The sequence below is a fragment of the Piliocolobus tephrosceles genome, chromosome 2 (genome assembly GCF_002776525.5).
Source record: "Piliocolobus tephrosceles isolate RC106 chromosome 2, ASM277652v3, whole genome shotgun sequence".
Taxonomy (NCBI): domain Eukaryota; kingdom Metazoa; phylum Chordata; class Mammalia; order Primates; family Cercopithecidae; genus Piliocolobus; species Piliocolobus tephrosceles.
In genome coordinates, this window is record NC_045435.1 from 39,132,284 (window position 1) to 39,141,782 (window position 9,499).

Genomic DNA, 9,499 nt, shown 5'->3' on the forward strand with positions numbered 1-9,499 from the left:
GATGAGTGAGGAATCTGAGGCACAGAGAGGGAACTTGGAACTAGGAAACAGCTAAGGTGATGGAATCCTAGCCCTCTGACCCTCCCCCAAAAACCCTGGACTCCAAGTCCTTTGGACAACTCCACATTAGCTGTCAGGTCCCCCAGACAAACCCACAGGGGAAAAACACCACAGTAAATTCCACCACAGATGTTGAGGCAATGCTGATAATTGTGTACTCTTAGTCATGCTGATTTATCCCATCCTGGGAGATCAGAGGCATGTGTTGTTTACTGTTGTATCCACGGCTCCTAGAACACTTCCTGGCACATAGTAGGTGAGTGAATACAGGAGTTTACTGCCACTGATGGTCTCTTCTACTCTGTACCCAGGCAGTGACAAAGCCAACACTAGAAGATCATAGGAAACATCTGTCTACTGCCAGGGTATAGGTGATGTGGCACCAGAACTCAGCTCTGGCTTCTTTAAGGCAATATAACATAACAAGGTGACGTGCACTTCTAATCAGGGATCTTGTCTTTTTGTCCCTCTGTCCATTCTACCACCTCAGTCATCAATGAAAGTGGTGAACTGGTTGACTGGTAATGAGTTGCTAACTCAGATCATTGGATATAAGAGGGTGACCAAGACTAAGGACAGGAGTGTCATGATCAGTGTTCAAATAATTGGACCCAATAGCATCTTCTTCCCAAATACATGTACTCCATCCATAAATGTCTGCTGTTCCTCCAGCCCCATGATGGGTTCCCATTCCTCTTTTTAGATCCCCACTCAGGGATCAGGGCTTTCTGGATGTTCCTTGGAATCTGCAAACATCCAATGTGAGCTTCTAGACTTATCTCATCTAACCCTATTGCTACATTAGATGAAACAAAAAGTTATGGTTGAATTTTCTCTTTTTTATAAAGAATAAAATTGGTTTACACCCACCGGATTCCCAGTGGGAAGGGGAACAGGAGATCTGAATCTAGTCTTGGCTCTGCATGCGGAACCTTATATCAATGGATGTGATGTGCTCAGATTTGAGTAAAACAAGATGGTTCCCTCAAGGAACTTATCATCTCACAGAAGAATCTTAATGGGCCCTGAGAATGAGGGTAAGCCAAGGGCCCAACAGGTCAGAGGTAGAACCAGGCCATGAGATATTTCAATCAATCCCCAAGGTATAGGGAGATAAGATAACATGTACATCCAAGGCAGATGAGCTCACTTCTTAGAATCTTAATTTCTTACTCTATAGATATAAGGGGTCAGGCTACTTAAAGGCTGTTAATTGATTTTCTTAGGACCATTTCACTTGGCCAGTTTGGCTTTGAACTCCCAATTGCCCATAAGCTGGGCCACTCTAATTGCCTGATCAACACATTGTGATCTGCCTGCCCTTCTGTAGGCATTTGAATTTGTGCTTCTCCTGACAGGGACAATCTCCAGGGCCTCTTCCAGCTTTGAATCTCAATAAGAAGTGACCAGCGGAGGGTCTTTCAAACAAGCCAGGAAGTTCACCCTAAGACAAGAAAGTTTCTGGGGCTCCTCAGTCCTAATGGGGAGGTAGCAATCTATAGTTTGGGGCTGGACCTCTTGGCTTCTCTGGTTTTCTAGTCTGGCACTAGAAGTGGTAAAGGAACTTTTTCCCCTCGCTAGTGGGAAAGGAGGTGCTGGCTGTCCTATCTCAGGGCAGAGTCAATAAGCTCAGCTCTCTGTTTGACCTGAGTTATCAAGCTTTCTTTAATCCTTCCTCTCCTAAACCGTTGGGTCATCAGGCACCTTGCTGCCTGTACAGCCACTGCATTTTCCTCTCCATGTTCTCCCTCCACAAACACGGAGACAAGTGTCTCAGGATCAAACTGGTGAACTTAGTAACCTCTCAAGGCATGGGCTCAGCACTGTACCTCTTTTTATCTACCAGCATTTAGCACGGTGCATTGCACACAGTAGGGGTTTAAACAGTGTTGGATGTCCACAGTGATGATTATGGTCGCTATTGTTGGCTTTGGAGGAGGAAGGCTCTGGTATTGGCTGCTTAGAAAAAGAAAAGGGATGGAAGATCTGCCATTCCTTCTCAAACTGGTGGTGATAGGTGTCCATGTGGAGAAAAGAGCACCCCTCGAAACCCACACTTACCTTTCCCAACACAGCACAGCCAGAGGCAGCCCTTCCTAGCGAGTGGTCTACTCCCACACCCTAAGGTCAGAACAGTTCTCACCGCCCCATGAGTGACCAAGTGGCAAGTTCCCCCGTCTCTGCTGTATTTTATCTCCTTTCCTCCTCCGTTGAAAATCTAGACTTAGGGCAAGGTACTGGCTGTTTCTTTCCAAGCTGTTTTTAAATCTGCCCCTCTTTTCCTAAGTTGTGAGGTCCAGTTGTAAGGTTCAAGTTCTCCTCTTGTCCCTTCCTCAAGGTCATCTGTCCCGGCTTAGAAAAGGTGAGAGGCCACTGCTGATTGTCAAGAAGAGAACGGGCTTAAAAAGATGAGCGGAAGTGGGAAGTGAGGAGCAAGCGGGCAGGGAGGGCTGCGGAGAGAGGCCCCGCGGCCAAAATGGGTCGGGGTGCCTGAGAAACCTGGAAGGAGGTAGGATTCACTAGGGGCTGAAGGAAAAAGATGGGGCTAGAGCCAGAGAAGGTAGGATCGTGGTGAAGTCTATACACAGGCAAGCTTCCAAACCCCCAGTCCCAATTCCGTTAGCCAGGAAGGAGTGCACCCCAGGGTAGGCAGCCCTCCGGCTCCGGCTGCTCTCACCCCGCCCCTCTGCAGAAAGCCTGGGCAGGATCGCAGGGGTGTGGGCAGAATCCAGCGCTCCTCTCTCCTCATCCAGACTCGCGGCCCACTCCCGCCTGGCGCGGTGTTCAGTCGGAACGACCCAAAGACTGGGCTTGGGGTGAAGGGGGAGGCCGGGGCAAGAACGGCGCTGCAGGTGGTCCTCCTCCTTGTTTAAAGTTTGCGGTGGGCAAAGGAGTCGGCTCCGTTGGGCTGGATCCTCTCGAGCCTCGCCTTCTTCCTCCTCCAGTCCCGCGACCACTTCCCTCTCGGCTCCCTCCCCGCGCGGGTCCCCGATCCCCTCTCCCGTCTGCATCCCTCTCAGTGCCCGAGCTCCCCCCCGCTCCCTCCCTCCTCGCTGGATCTCCCGCAGGACGTGAGCGGAAAGTGAATGGGCAGCCCCAACCACAAAGACAAATTACCATGAGAAACATAAATCGGGAAATCGCCGCTCGCGTCCCGGCTTCCAGCTGCCGCACCCCTCTCCACCCTCCCAGCCGGGAGTGCAGGGCCCCGAGCCACTGCCCCTGAGGCCTGACGGGCAGAGTTCGTGCTCCGCAGGGCAAGAGTGTCCTGGAGGGGGGTCTGGGAAGAATCCGGGCGGCGGCTCCGCAGGCGGCGGCGGTGGAGCGGGGACGTCCCTGAGCGGGAGATTTCACACTCCGGGCGGGCCACGCGTTCCCACGCGCCTCGCCGCCCGCACTCTCCCTCCGCGCTGTTTACTAGCCGGCCCTACCTAAGCCTCCATCTCCGCACCTCTGTCCCTCTGTCCCTCTGTCTCTCAGCCTCACTCGTCCGTCTCCTCCAGGTCTGGGTCCCGGGTCCCCATCGCCGCTGCAGCCCGGATGCGCCGACCACAGCCCGGGCAGGGCCCAGTGCAACCGGGACCCAGAGCTGGCGGGCGGCGGGAACGCGGCAGCGCAGAGGGCTCTTAAGCCGAGGTGGCAGCGGGTGGCGCGGAAGCCAGGGGACCCCCTGTCCTCCCGCCCGCAGCCTCACCTACCTGGCTTCAACTTGCCAGAGCCCAGACCCCTACCTCCCTACCCCGATACCCACCCGAGTTGCTGAAGTTTGCAAGTTGCAGCCCCAACCCGCGCAGGGGAAGCGCCTGGGGCTCCCGGGACTCACCTCCCAGCGACGGGTGCAGGTGCCCGGTTCCCCGCGGCTTCCGACTCCCGGGCGGCGCGGAGCGGCGGGGACGAACCAGGAGAGCTGGCGGCCGGTCTGGGAATAGGGCGGCCGCGCAGGAAAGGCCTCCAGCTCTCAGCGCTCCAGTTCAGTCCCGACCCCGGCACGCGCCAGCTGCGGTCGGGCTCCCATCAGCCGCTGAACGCGCTGCCGACCCGCCCGGCTCGGCGGAGCTGGGCTCTGGCACCAGACCCCGCGCTCCAAGTAGCTCCCGACCCGGTGCACGGAGAGAGCAGGGAGGAGGAGACCGCGGGAGCAGAAGGAGGGAGGGGGAGGTGGGGGAGGAGTTGCGAGCGAAAGGAGAGAAGGAGGGGAGCGGGAGCGAAAGTGAGGAGGGGGCTGGAGCGGACCTGCCGCGGCGGGCGCTGCACCCGCCAGCCTCGAGGCGCGCGGAGGAGCGCGAGGGGGCGCCCTGCAGCGCGGCCGCTCGGCCGACTCCCGCCCGGGGCCTGCCAGAGTGTGGTTACCAGCCGGGTGGGCCGAAGCCCCTTCCCCGGCGGGCATTCCGGCGGCAAGACCTAGGCCCCCGAGCATTTGCCGCCGTTTGCCACATCCCGCCTTGCAGTGCTCGGTCACCCCATCTCGAATGTTACATTTTAGCGAGCCATCGGCGGGACCTGCCCAATCCAACACTCCGGGCCTGAGGAAGCTCCCCCAAATCCCACTCCGGACTCCCACATTCCCCAGCCCCATCAGTTCGGAACGATCTTCCTGCCTGTGGATTTGAAGGGGAAGGGACCTCGTGTGAAACGGGGGAGAGCCGTTATAAACTGCAGTGGCAGAGAGGGAGGCTAGGCTGCTGGGCTGGGCTGGAAAGCCAGAACTGGCCGGATTAGGGTTAACCTTGCAAACTGTACGATATTGAGAGAACCTCTCCAAGCCTCAGTTTCCTCAGCTGTAAACTGGGGCTAATAATACGCACCCTATAGAATTGTGAAGAACGAGTAGGGGATACGGGGAGTAAAATAACATCAGGAACAGTGGGAGGGCAGCCAAGAGATGAGCGATCCGCGGAGGTGCTGGAGCGTTCTCGGCTGAGGACCGAAGGTTTAGCGCAATCACAAACAAGCGAGGCCGAATTGTTTACAAGTTTCAGTGATCTAGTGTTTCTGATGGCTAGAAGGCGGGAGAGAAAGACGCAGGGGGCAAGCTTCAAATCCTAGCTGCCCGGGCTGCAAGAGGGATGGGAAGGGAGCCCTCTGCTGAACAAAAAATATATTTTAAAATTTAAAAAAAGAACGAGTGAGAAAGACAAAGGATCTGAAAAACTAAAACCAGGAAAGTGTGATTCTAAGAGATAACCAAAGAGAACTGTGGAATAAAAATAGATAAGTTGGAGGAAGGAAAATATCAAAAGACTTTCTAGAGTATGCCAGAAATCGGATAATTAGAACAAAGTCTTAGTGAAGCATTTTACATAATAAAATTCTGGGTAAAGGAAACCCCGATAAAGCAGAAGAATGGAGACACTAAGAGCCCCAGAGAAGTAGCTCCTGCCTGCCATCCTCCTACCCGTGGACCATGGTAAGAAGCAGTTTGACAGGATAATGAGAAAGAAAGGGTGGTTCTGAATCCAAGAAGGGAGTTTATGAGACACTGTAGAAAGAGAAACAGTGCAAGACCTCAAAGATAGACTTTCTAGGGCAACAGAAATGCTGAAACTCATAATGTGCAGAATGGAGAGAAACTTACAAAGGGAAAACAGGTTCTGGACACAAAGGCAGAGAGGCAGAGAAGAAAAGGAAGGAAATGGGCATGTGAAGGCATACCAGTCTGGTAGCCCATTCATTTAATATTGGGGTAAAAACCAAGTTGGAAGAGGCAGCACAGGATATTGAGTCCAAATCTATCATGAGCCTTGGACCATTCTTCCAGAGTCCCAGGCTGAGATGGGGATAGGTCTCCTGATCCCCACTGTGGAACCTTCCCACTGCTATAAGCGTGCCCCCCCCCCTCCATTCCCTACAGAGCTGTGGGGAATGTTTTTGTCATCACAAAAAATAGAAGTATGTGCAATATAGACATACCTTTTAATTAACACAAAAAACCTTGAAGCTATTTCATACTGCAGGACCAGGGAATGAACAGGAGAGCTTCCAATTTGTCTGGTTGGGAGAACAGACAAAATGCCGTCTGAGTGGCTCTGTCAGCCACAGCTCTCTCTTGAAAGATAACCAAAATATTCTCCACCCTTCACATATTCTCTCACCTGCTCTCTTGTTTGCTACCGTGTTTTGATTGTGTTCTTTCTTTTCTTCCCACTGTCATGTCAAGGCCCTTCCTGGCTCTCCCTCTCCATGTTATAAAGTGGAGAGGGGGTTGGGGACTGGCACAGGAAGAGAAGAGAGGAGACCCCAGGCTGGGAACACAGGGAAGGAAATTTTCCTTTTCAGGGGAAGCAGGAGCCAAGACAAGGAGGCACCCAAAGAGACAGACCAAGTAGCAGGGCAGCTAGCAATACTGGACTAATTAATCCTAATTGCATCCTAAAGTATTGTATTGATTAACAGTGATTACTCAAGAGCTCTCAATACAAGAGAGCTTCAGAAGCCCAACCCTCCGGAAGGGACAGTTTCTTTACTGGCCTGGCTTACCACCTGCTCTTTGGCAAACCCAGCCTGGTTAGAATCTGAATCACTTACTTGGAGCAAAACCTGGAGTGTTGATCCCATCACCACAGTGTCACAACCAGCTTCTGCCACCTTCCTTAGACCTTTGCAATAACCTATAAGATAATTGTTTCTGTTAGGAGCAATTCTCCTCCTACTAAGAAACATTGTTAATTAAGCAGAATGGAAATATAGTAATTAACAGTGTTAAGCAAACAAGCTAAAGAGCGGTGAATATAGGGGGTGAGAAGGAGTTTTTAGGATTCACTCTTGACCTAGAAATTCCAAACCATTAAGAACTAGGTCCAAATTATCATGCTCAAGGGTGGAACAGCAGAAGAATGGAGACACTAAGAGCCCCAGAGAAGCACCTCCTCCCTGCCATCCTCCTACCCCTGGACCATGGCAAGAAGCAGTTTGACAGGATAAGCTGGAGCACAACACTGTCTCCTTCCTTCTACCTAAGGGCATTTTCGGGGAGATAAAGCTAAAAAATGAATGCAGGCTCTCCCAAGAGGCCATCTGTGTGTGTGTGTGTGTGTGTGTGTGTGTGTACACATGCTTGTGCATAGCCCAGGCACAAACACAAACCTTGTCTTGCAGCAAAAGGCAAACAGCCAGTCATATACTAATAGGAGACAGAGAATGGAAAATAAAAAGTAAGCAAGTATAATGTCCAAATTATTTTCTGGTCCCAGAATTGTCTGCTTATTGTGCCTGGGGATGGCAAAGAAAAAAGAAAATACCCACCCCAGAAGTCATTGTCAATTTGTGAACCAAAAGCATGCTCAGGTCAGAGGAACTGAAGTGTCACAGAATGACTGCTTTGCCATTGTCCTGAACTAACGTGAAAGAGATCTTCCTTCCTTCCCAAACATTTAAGTGTCACTCAGTATGCGAGGCAGAGAGGTCATAGGAAGAGCTTCACAGGCAGGCAGGGGAGGCAGACGTAGCCATAGCAAATGCAAGGACTGCCACAGGATGGGAGCTTTGCAGGCACATGGAGAGTCAGTTACCAGCTCTACCAAACAGGACAAAGAAGTCTTCATTGGAAAGGGCCATTCTAGTTAGGAGTGGAAGATAAGGCAGGAATTTGCCAGACAGAGAAGCAGGAGGAGGCAGAGTATTCCAGGCAGAGGAAGTAGCATGTATAAAAGCACAAGGCGATATAATTAGATTTCTGTTTGAAGAATTACTTGGCCCTGGTTATCAGAGAGAGCTGAAGCAGTAAATGTGAGCAGGTGTTTCACGTGGTGGAAAGAGCACTGCACCAGCAGTTAGGGCTCCCCAGTCCTAGGATGAGCTGGGCCACTGATGAGCTAAGTGTCCTTGGACAAGCCTCTTAATCTCTCCAACCTCAGCTCCTCCTGGATAAAATGAAAGGGGTTGATCCACTGGTTTGTAAGCTTCTCCTTGCACATGTATTCTATGATTCTGACTCTACCTGAAGATACTTCTTTAAATCCTGCTCTACATTATGCTCTTTACCATATTTGCACACTTGGTCCTTTCCTTGTGTGTAGCACTTTACAGTTTACAAAAGTATTTGCCGTGTTCTATCCCCTTTGACCTTCAGAGCCATGTGAGGGAGACAGCCACACTGAAGACCTAGATGAGCTTGTCCAGTCACTGGCCGTAAACCTCTCTGTGCTCATGATGTCCAAGTTTGTATCTGCAGCTCTGACCCCTCGCTCTCTCTTAAAATCTGGATGTATAGAACCAACTACCTGCCCCTCCTCTGCATGACCTTCTAAGAGACATCTCTAACTTAACACACCCAACACTTAACTTCTGATTTGCTTTTCCAAACCAGCTCCTCCCTCAGTCTTCCCCATCCTGGTAAATAAAAACTCCATTCTTCGATTTCCTCAAGGTCAAAATCTTGAAGTCATTTCATACCCCACATCCAGACCATCCATAAATCCTATCGTCTCTATCTTTGAAATATTTTCAGAATCTTACCATTTCACCCCACCTCTTCCACTTGCGCCCTAGTTCAAACACTCTCTTCTCTCCTCTGGATGTTTGCTGTGCTATTTCTAACCTTTGTACCTATAGTCTATTCTCCACATGGAAGCTGTCCTAAGTCAGATCCTATCACTCCTCTGCTCAAACACCTTCTATGGCTCTCCAACTGTCTAGAGAAAAAGCCTTAGCAGCCCCACAAGGCCTGTCTGACATTATCTGCTAGCGCTCTCCCTATCCTCACTTCTCTCAGGCTACCCCAGCCTCTCTGCTGTTCTTCACACACCCAAGGCTCTCACCTGAAGGCCTTTGTACTTGACACTCTCTCTGCCTGGAAACCTCTTTTGCCAAATATCCACATAGGTCATTTCCTCACTTCCTTTAATCTCTGCTCAAATATCAGTTCATCAGAGATGTATTACCATCTTTTCAAAAATGACAAATACTTGTCATTATCACCACCTGACATTGTACATATTTATTGTCTGTCTCCCCTGACCAGAATCTAAATTCCATGAGAGTAGAGGCCTTGCCTGCTTTGTTCAGCACTACAGCCCCAGCTTACAGAACAGGGCTTGGTTTTTGTTTGTTTGTTTGTTTTTAAAGGCACAAAATAATGATTCAATAAATGAATGATTATTATCCTCATTTTACAGATAGGAATCAGGGATGCAATTGGTAATTTTCAGAGCTAGACTTGAACTGAGATTTTTCCATATAAATTTTTTTTCTCCAGTTGCTTAATTATTAGTTAATATTTATATTTGCAATTAAAAACTCTTTAATAGAAAATGTATATTATAGTAAAACAGATGATCATTGTTTTTCAACCCACTTAACCACCTGCAGCATTCCAAGTCACAACAGAGGGGAGAGTTAGCTCTGAAACCCACAAAAAGTGTTCATCAATCCCACAGGCACACATTTTTTTCTGGAACCATTTTTGTTCCCTGTGTTACATTTCTAGTTTTTCTTCATACAG

At 50.2% G+C, this 9,499-nt stretch overlaps 1 protein-coding gene across 2 annotated transcripts in view; it reads right to left on the reverse strand.

Moving 5' to 3' along the window:
* SEMA5B (semaphorin 5B) overlaps positions 1 to 5,025 on the reverse strand; it is a 120,647-nt gene extending 115,622 nt beyond the window's left edge. Inside the window, exon 1 of one of the 2 annotated variants that reach the window (XR_002732115.2) lies at positions 4,866 to 5,025. The gene's annotated coding sequence lies outside the window, so the exon portion shown is untranslated. Of the gene's footprint in view, positions 1 to 3,883; positions 4,233 to 4,865 lie in introns of those variants that run through there. The other variant, XM_023214794.2, reaches the window with a different exon arrangement.
* Between the last annotated feature and the right edge of the window lie 4,474 nt (positions 5,026 to 9,499).